Source organism: Schistocerca piceifrons, chromosome 3, assembly GCF_021461385.2.
Source record: "Schistocerca piceifrons isolate TAMUIC-IGC-003096 chromosome 3, iqSchPice1.1, whole genome shotgun sequence".
NCBI classification, from domain to species: Eukaryota; Metazoa; Arthropoda; class Insecta; order Orthoptera; family Acrididae; genus Schistocerca; species Schistocerca piceifrons.
The window spans coordinates 113306803-113316746 of NC_060140.1; the positions used below are offsets into that span (position 1 = coordinate 113306803).

The window sequence follows — 9944 nt, forward strand, 5'->3', positions numbered from 1 at the left end:
AGAGGCGAGCTAAAAATGGACCGTGACGGCGCAGCGTGCTGTTTTTATTGGCCTACGTATCTCGGCGCTTATGAGAGCATCGAACGCCGTCGTTGGAAATCTGTGTGCGCTCTCTCCAGCTGCGGCTCTACTAGCGACGCCTCCTCTGCGTTTAAATACCCGCCGATGGTGAAAGAAGCATGCTTAACGATGGTCATAAGGTCAATGTTCTCTGCTGTACCGTCACACACAGGTGACACACGTATCGACACGTTTTACTCAGATGCCGATTTTACCCACGTGTGAACGGAAAGCACAGCTGCGCGCTTTGTATTGCAGCCGTGGCCGAGTGGTTAAGGCGTCTGACTAGAAATCAGATTCCCTCTGGGAGCGTAGGTTCGAGTCCTACCGGCTGCGAAAATTTTTGGAATGACATTCTGCAGGAAAATTGTTTCAAAACTCGTTTTAGATTGCGATTTATGCTAATATGGCAATTTATGAAATTATAATAAACATACATGTTTCGGAGACACGACCCAGGACTAACGAACGCGATCCTTACACGGGATGCAACGTGTGCATTACAGAATCCGAATTTTGGGCACCGTTTATCACTATCGCTGTCGTATTTAGATGTCAGATCTGAACAAATTTTGCTAGCGTCAGTTCCGTTTCAGCCGAGCTAGCGAGAGGACGTTGTTTACTGCTGCGCTGCCGGCCGAAGTGGCCGTGCGGTTAAAGGCGCTGCAGTCTGGAACCGCAATACCGCTACGGTCGCAGGTTCGAATCCTGCCTCGGGCATGGATGTTTGTGATGTCCTTAGGTTAGTTAGGTTTAACTAGTTCTAAGTTCTGGGGGACTAATGACCTCAGTAGTTGAGTCCCATAGTGCTCAGAGCCATTTGAACCATTTGAACTGCTGCGCTGCACTTCCGTGTTCACATCGCTGTACTTGTGCTTCGCCAAATGCTGTCCGTCCGTTAATTTCCGTGTTCTTTCATATTCCTTGTGTTTCGGTCGCTCCTTCTAGTCGTGCTGCTGCTAATTGGAATTTCGGTTCTTTAACCGAAATTTCGTCGCTGGATTAAGCATGGCTACAACACTCAGGAAAAATACTCTGGTATTTGCTTTTGACAAAGCCGACATCCCTGGAAATAGATGACCGGATTACACAGATAACACTGTTCGACATGGGTTCTATTTCTGATATTAAAGTATGTGCTTCTAGACCATTTTACCGTGGTAAATTCAAATATGTAAACAAAATATCGTTGTCAGGGATACTTTTTATGTAATATGTATATTCACATTTCATGGCGAACACAGAGACGTTATAGAGAAATACGGGTATGTTGCCGCATCCAGTAGTGATAGAACGTGATAATTTCTTGTGCAACAGCGGGTGGGAAGAATCAGACATCATTCGCTTATCCCCTGCCACACCTATGTCATTAAGACCTCCTGAAACATTTCATTAACTCGAACGGCGCAGACGGTCGCTGCCTCGGCAGTAAAGTTCACGCCTCCTAGGGGCAGGTGCATCGAGTTTACAACAGTGGTGTTAGCCGCAATTTGTGTCAGTCTTAACGAGTGGGTGTTTTGGCTGACAAGTAACTGTCTGTCATATTTCCGAGCACGGTTGAATTTTTTAGTTCCTGTGTGTAAACTGATTGAGCCTGGCGCTGAAGGTAAAACGACTGCTTGTTTTTACACATCAGCGTTCCTCTAGTTCCCTACTATCAATTTAATACAGGTGTATTACCAAAGTGGTATTTTTAAATTTGCAGAAATGCCACGTCGTCGTGAATGTCGATATAAGCCGGACAACTTCTGCTACATCTGTGGGAAGTTCACTTTTGCCAGAAATAGGAAGAAAATTTCTTCAGTCATAAAGAAAGCATAACATTACTTTGGAGTAGGGGTAGGAGACCAAGATAAAGAATGGACACCACATTTCTGTTGTGACACATGTTACTGCAAACTAATTCAGTGGTGGAAAGGTAAAGAGAATGTGGCGTTGTTTGCTGTTCCCATGGTGTGGAGGGAGCCTAAGGACCATGTTACTGATTGTTATTTCTGTCTATCAAAAAATCAGGGTTTTACAAACAAAAAGTCGAAGAGGCAGATCTGCTTTCAGCGAGAATGCCAGCGCAGCATTCCGACAACCTTCCAGTACCTTCAAGAGCACGAGGTCAAATTCCGAGTGACAGTGAAATAAGTAGTACTGAAGAAATCACAGATGATGATTCTTTGTATCACTGCACAAGTGAGTCATCGCCACATTTGCTAACACAGGCAGATTTAAATGATTTAATACGTGATCTAGGACTAAGTAAACAAAAGGCGCAGCTGCTTGATTCAAGATTACAAGAGTATAATATACTGCACCAAAGTGCTAAAATCAGTGTGTTCAGGCACAGAGAATATGCCTTTATTTCTTATTTTTCAACTGACGAAGCACTGACATTTTGCAATGACGTTGCTGGTCTGATGAAAGTTCTGAACTTCACTTATATTTCACAGAAGTGGAGACTTTTCATAGATGCATCGAAAACAAGTCTGAAGGGTGTTTTGCTCCACAACAGAAATAAAATACCCTCTGTTCCAGTAGCTTACGCTAGTTTGACAAAAGAGAATTACGAATTCGTACAAAGGATGCTAAATTCATTAAAATACAATGAACGCAAATGGAAAATATGTGCAGATTTCAAGGTAATTGCTATGGTACTGGGAATGCAACAATGCTACACAAAGTATGCCTGTTTTCTTTGCGAGTGGGATAGTCGAGGCCGAAATTCTCACTACGTGAAAAAGAAATGGCCTAGACGAAGATGGGAAGTTGGCGAAAAGAATGTACAACGTGAAAGTCTGGTAGCTCCTGAATATATACTACTTCCACCGCTTCACATCAAACTTGGCCTGATGAAACAATTCGTGAAGGCCATGGATCCAACAGGCTGTCGGTTTGCATATCTAGCTACCAAATTCCCCCGTCTTTCAGCTGCTAAAATAAAGGATGGTGTATTTGTGGGCCCACAAATCAGGGTGCTGCAGAAAGATGCAAATTTTGAAGCATATTTAACTGATAAAGAAAAAACTGCACGTGACTGTTTCAAAATGGTGTCGGAAAACTTCCTCGGAAGAAGAAGAGCTACTAATTACAAAGCAATGGTGCAGCATATCAGGATTTGGGGTGCAATAAGTCTTTGAAGGTACATATGATGGACTCTCATCTGGACTACTTCACAGAGAGTTGTAGTGACGTATCGGATGAACATGGGGAAAGATTCCATAAAGTCATTTCTACCACAGATAGGCGCTATGAAGGGAAGTGGGCACCTTCTATGTTAGCAGATTATTGCTGGAATATCATTCGAGAGAAGAAAGATTCACAATACAAGAGAAAAAAGTGAAGTGCATTACAAGGCAGTGGCTCATTGTTTGTCAATTTACTGTAATTTCTCATGTCAAATAAATGCTTCAAAGTGTGTACACAAAGGTTACTGTGTTATATGTTAGATCCCACCCTCCATTCATGTGATGAACTTATAATATCATAAAGATGTGCATTTGTTTGTCGAATTTCACCTCACGTTTGCTGCACTATATCAGAAACTGAAAAGAGAAATAAAATTGCGATTACTCATAAACTATCCCTGACAGAAAAAAACCAAAAACAGTTTTCTATTCAGCACTCGAAATACAACTAGGATCACAATATTTTTTATCAGAAATAGAACAAAAGGTTTTTTTTTGTAGAATAGTGTAATTGGTCTCAATTCTGAAATTCTGGAAAAATACTGGGTTTTGTCAAATTATTCAGTGCTGCGACTGTTGATAAGTGTTACGAAACTGGGGCTATGAAGTAGATTTTGTGCATAGAAATGATTATAAAAGTAAGGTTTCCATTTATAGAGCAGACACTGATTACTTAACCGTTCGTGTCTTGAATCTTCCCACTGAAACTGACAATTATATGATTAAGGAAGCTCTTTCAAATTATGGGGACGTTAAATCGATTGCAAATGGAAAATGGTCGCCTCGGTTTAAACTGCAATGTTTTGGCGGGGTCCGCTGTGTAGAGATGGACGTTAAGACAAATACTGCGTCTCACATAATAGTTTGTGGGTATAAGGCACAAATTATTTATACAGTGTCGTATATGTAACGAAACCGGCCACTTCAGACAGGAATATCCGCGGCGAACTGGTGTCCTTAAAAGTAATTTGATACAGCGTCAGAAGCTTAAGCCGTCGGCACACGGACCGTGCTGTCGAACGTTAACGTTGAGCGTGCCAAGTTCAACGTGATGCTGAACGCTCAGGAACGATGCAACTTGTGCATACGGTACGTGGGCCCCAACGTGGTATACGCGATCGCAACGCACTCCAGCGGCAGTTGAGGGATGTTTTTAGTTCCTAAATCACACTGTTTACACAACCGGCGCGCGTAAAATTCCCACGTTAGCTTTATTAAAACGCACATTTCTTCCATCGTCCACGAAAAGGAAAGTACCATGTCCAATCAATAAGGACACAGGCTTATAAAAGTTCCATTACAAACAGTGCGTTACAAATATGGAATACTTCTCCGCATAAGATAAACATTATTTCATCATTTCCACATTTTAGTAAAACCCCAAGGTCAGTCTTACTTGATCACTGTTCCTACCCAGTAGCAGAATCTTTGCAACATGTGAATTACGAAGCGTAAAAGAAGAAGGAGCAAAATATCTTTATACAAGTAGCGCAAGCTGTCCTGTAGATTAAGCCAATCGAACAAAGTCATCCCTCAAAAAAGGTGAAATTGTGTTTACATAACATCAAATATTATAGTCTATACTTATATTAAACTAATAATAAAATATCAGAACCTAATAAAAACGCGAATGTTAGGGGAAAAAAATTGGTTGTGTCAGGACGCGAACCACCGCCCTAACAAAAAAACTCATGATGGGACAGGGACACTACTCATTACGCTAAACCAATATGACAACTTTTGTATTTAATCATAGTATGTTACTGCCTGCTAAAAACCTTAATCGTAGATATGTTGCTAACTGAAATTTAATTATAAGAAATTGTACCAAGAACAATGCGTTTTGGGTAGATCTTGAGTGTGTAGCTGCCTTCAAATAGCCTACTCTCATTATACGCAAGTTACAATAATTCTTTTGCCACGAATATGATGTTTCTCATTATTTTATTGGAACGAATCACGCAGTTAACAACGGGTTTTGCAGTGATTCTCAATTTGCTGGTGCTCGGAACGGCATATATACATATAGGCTTGAAATGAATGCCAATATGGCGCCTCACAACTCTGTACTGAAGGGAGACGGCGTGCTTGTGACGTAGGCGGCGTTGTGCCATCTCATTGGTCAACGCTCAGACGCACGCTCAGAATATCTGACATGCCGGATACTGCTCTGCACGTTCGGAAAGACTCCCGAACGTGCTATTCCACGCTATGACGTCAGAAACTCGGCACGCTCAACGCTCAACGCTCAACGTTCGGATGCACGGTCCGTGTGCCGACGGCTTTACCTTAAATGATCTGTTACCAAAGAATAGCCCGGATCAGCTGGTTGAGGATGTTAACGCAGCGGGCCAAGCTGATGACTCCCTTCACAATAACAGTCAATTTCCCCCATTAACAACAAAGGGAACGCTGTTATCACTACTCGTGAAGCTGAAATGCAACCGAAAAAACGGCCTCTCGAGACACCTGATAGTTGTTCAGAGGACGAGCTGTCCTGTACATCTCCCTCACTTCGCAAGCAAAAAAAGTGCGATGAGGAGGCAGAGGAACCGGAAGGCAGAATGCGAATGGACACTTAAATCTATAGTCGAAGTCTTTTCTGAAAGTATTTGTATGGAGTGTAGCCATGTATGGAAGTGAAACATGGCCGATAAATAGTTTAGAGAAAAAGAGAATGGAAGCTTTCGAAATGTGGTGCTACAGAAGAATGCTGAAGATTAGATGGTTAGATGACATAACTAATGAGGAAGTATTGAATAGAATTGGGGAGAAGAGAAATTTGTGGCACAACTTGACTAGAAGAAGGGATCGCTTGGTAGGACATGTTCTGAGGCATCAAGGGATCACCAGTTTAGTATTGGAGGGCAGCGTGGAGGGTAAAAATAGTAGAGGGAGACCAAGAGATGAATACACTAAACAGATTCAGAAAGATGTAGGTTGAAGTAGATACTGGGAGATGAAGAAGCTTGCACAGGATAGAGTAGCATGGAGAGCTGCATCAAACCAGTATCTGGACTGAAGACCACAATAACAACAACAATATATGTTCGTTACTGCTTCACTCTGAAGCGACTGGACGGATTTGGATGAAATTCGGAATGGAGATTGCCTATACCCTGAAGTAATTAATAGCTGCCTTTCATTCCGAAAAAGAAAAAAGTAATAATCATTCTTCCCGTGGGATGGTCAACGTATTACACTAGATTTCTGGCTCTCCGAACACACCGAGACTCTTGAGATCTTTTCCGTGCTAGACGCCACATACTGCCTCTCCTGGAATATTTTATAATTCGCTACTCGGTCGCGTAAAATTTTTTTCTTAATTAAACGAGTGGGTTGTGAGAGACATGTAATATTCTGTCAGCTTCTCCCACGTCTCAAAATTCGGTGCCTTTTTTTCTTTTTTTTCACAGTCGCACTCTTTGTTGGGCCAAAAGTGGCTCACGCCTCAGTACTTCCGAGAGATAACTTTCGCTATGGCGCATGCGCATGGCTAGTGAGTTTCGGCATTAACATTTCTTTGCAAATAGTTGTTTAAACGTGGCTATTACAATAAGATAAACGGAATATTGCGCAAGTCGCCCGCAAATTGCCGCCGTCACCAGTCAATTCGAGGTGTCAATTTCGACACAAGCGGGTTGTACCATCGCAAGACGGTTAAAGGTGCGGCTCGCTGGGGGAGGCACAACCAGTGCAGTTGAGTAAAGAAGCGCAGAAAGCGGCGGAGGCGGCACCAGATCGATGTGTGGAGGGGGACGGGGGGGGGGGGGGGGAGGTGGGGCCGAGCGTCAGTGGTGGCGCGTGTGCGTGCCTTGCCTTGCTGCGTGTTCGTGCGTGTGTCATGCCCGCTGCTAGCGCTAGGGCCCCCATCCTGCGCCTGTGACGAGCATCGGCACGCGCCTCAACATTAGTGGCGCGTGGCGCAGGTGGTGGGGGGGACTGACAGACGCACCAGCTGTGGGAAGAAGCGGTGCGCCCCGTGTCGGCCTCCCCAGCTCTTTTTGGCGTCCACCTGCTCTGCCACTAGCGCCACTCTCGTGGCAGCCGCTATCAACACTTCTTACTTGTTAAGTCCAGCGGAGAGGTGGCTCCCCTTACAGCTTGTTTACACAGAATGAAATGAAATATTCCTTGCTTTGCGTGAGTGTAAAGCGTAATATTAAATACAAAAAATAATACGTTAATGTTACAACCAGTTTCGGTTAGCATAAGCGCACCATTTTCTAAAGTTACTTGAGATGATTTATGAGATGTTTATGCTTGGGTAGAATAAGTCGCATACATAAACTTTAACAGGCGTGGTACTATCAGTAAAAACGAGCTTTCAGCACCGTGGGTAATTGACAAGTGATTATTACCACTCCTGTAATGATTTATGTATGTGACATGCTGCCCACACACACAGCCATGTCAGAAATATTTCTGTTGCAACATTTGAAAATGGATACCTCATGCTTACCGAAACCAGCCACATACAAATTCCTTGCCAAACGCAACTGGTGGCTGTATTTTTCAGTCTGAATTATATCAGAGTTCCTGAAGCGACGACAATAATGTGTGGGATATTGATACACTTTGTTACAAATTATTGAACTATCCTATCCACTTAGTTTTTTACAAGATATTTTTTCAGCTCTTTTATAACACACTATCGAAACAGCAATGATTCACTTCACGTCAGTCAGATACGAAACAGCCGACAAGCAAAGACGATTTTATAGGTACCGCGACGGAGCCTCAGAGCTACGAAAATAAAAACGACAGAAGGCGGGTCCAAAACAGTCTGCCATTCCATAGCGACCTCAAGCGCTCAAGGTGAACTCCGTGGAAGTCGCTGTACTCTGTGCCTCCTATCACAGCTGCCAATCGTAGCCATCTATTGTTTGGTACAAAACGCCTTTACTAGAATGCATTTCAAACGTGGCGGCTGCTGGCTTTTGCAGTTGCGTGCTGCACCGAAGTTTCAAGTTAACATTTTTGAGAAACCTACAAGGGAGAAAATTCCGTATCTCGGCGCCTGGTTGCCCACGTTCATTATTCACCACCAAACAAAATACAAAATGCAGTTATGCCGATGAGAAGACATTTTCTCCGAATTTTTACCCTCGAAACAAATACACTGGTGGCAAAAATGAAAGCAACAAACCGCCATTTCCCCGTGTTGTGTCTAATTCACGATATAATCATACAAAATTTCAACAGATGTCCGTACAATTGTGTTCTTCACGGAAGATGGCATTCCGGTCAACGGATGACCACGTCGATGATGACGTCAGGGCACCTGTCAAACAAAATAGTGTTTGCCAGTTAGTCCCACATCCACTCTGCGGTGGAGGGCCATAAAAAGAATGGAAGCAGGGCAGTTGCAAACTGATGTGGCTCGAACGTTTAATGTGAATCGTTCTGTTGTGTTTTGGATGTGACGACAATTTATAGAGGCCGAAACAATATCGCCGGCCGATGTAGCAGAGCGGTTCTAGGCGCTTCAGTCTGGAACCGCGCGACCGCTACGGTCGCAGGTTCGAATCCCGCCTCGGGCATGAATGTGTGTGATGTCGTTAGGTTAGTTAGGTTTAAGTAGTTCTAAGTTCTAGGGGACTGATGACTTCCGATGATAAGTCCCATAGTGCTCAGAGCCATTTGAACCATTTTTTGAAACAGTATTCCTACGACCAGGACATGGCCGACAACTTGTGACATCAAAAGACGACCGTTATTTGTCCGTAAGGGCACGACGGTACCGCCTTAGTTCTGTACGTTAACTGGCATCTGGCCTCGCCGCATCCACTGAACGTGTTGTATCCAGAAAAACGGGGTACAGAAGGCATCGGCAGAGCGGCCTTTATTTTAGGAGACCTGCTGTGTGTGTACCTCTGATGCGTCTTCACATCTACATCTACATGCATACTCCGCAATCCACCACACGGTGCGTGGTGTAGGGTACCTCGTACTACAACTAGCATCTTCTCTCCCTGTTCCACTCCCGAATAGAACGAGGGAAAAATGACTACCTATATGCCTCTGTACGAGCCGTAATCTCTCTTATCTTTGTGGTCTTTCCGCGAAATATAAGTTGGCGGCAGTAAAATCGTACTGCAGTCAGCCTCAAATGCTGGTCCCCTAAATTTCCTCAGTAGCGATTCACGAAAAGAACGTCTCCTTTCCTCTAGAGACTCCCACCCGAGTTCCTGAAGCATTTCCGTAACACTCGCGTGATGATGAAACCTACCAGTAGCCGGTCGAAGTGGCCGTGCGGTTAAAGGAGCTGCAGTCTGGAACCGCAAGACCGCTACGGTCGCAGGTTCGAATCCTGCCTCGGGCATGGATGTTTGTGATGTCCTTAGTTTAGTTAGGTTTAAGTAGTTCTAAGTTCTAGGGGACTAATGACCTCAGCAGTTGAGTCCCATATTGCTCAGAGCCATTTGAACCATTTTTTGAACCTACCACTAACAAATCTAGCAGCCCGGCTCTGAATTGCTTCTATGTCCTCCCTCAATCCGACCTGATAGGGATCCCAAACGCTCGAGCAGTACTCAAGAATAGGTCGTATTAGCGTTTTATAAGCGGTCTCCTTTACAGATGAACCACATCTTCCCAAAATTCTACCAATGAACCGAAGACGACTATCCGCCTTCCCCACAACTGCCATTACATGCTTGTCCCACTTCATATCGCTCTGCAATGTTACGCCCAAATATTTAATCG

At 43.9% G+C, this 9944-nt stretch overlaps 1 non-coding gene across 1 annotated transcript; it reads left to right on the plus strand.

Moving 5' to 3' along the window:
• Nucleotides 1-314: 314 nt before the first annotated feature.
• Nucleotides 315-396, plus strand: Trnas-aga. The gene has a single exon. It is a non-coding gene; the product is annotated as a tRNA-Ser (tRNA).
• The last annotated feature ends 9548 nt before the right edge of the window (nt 397-9944 follow it).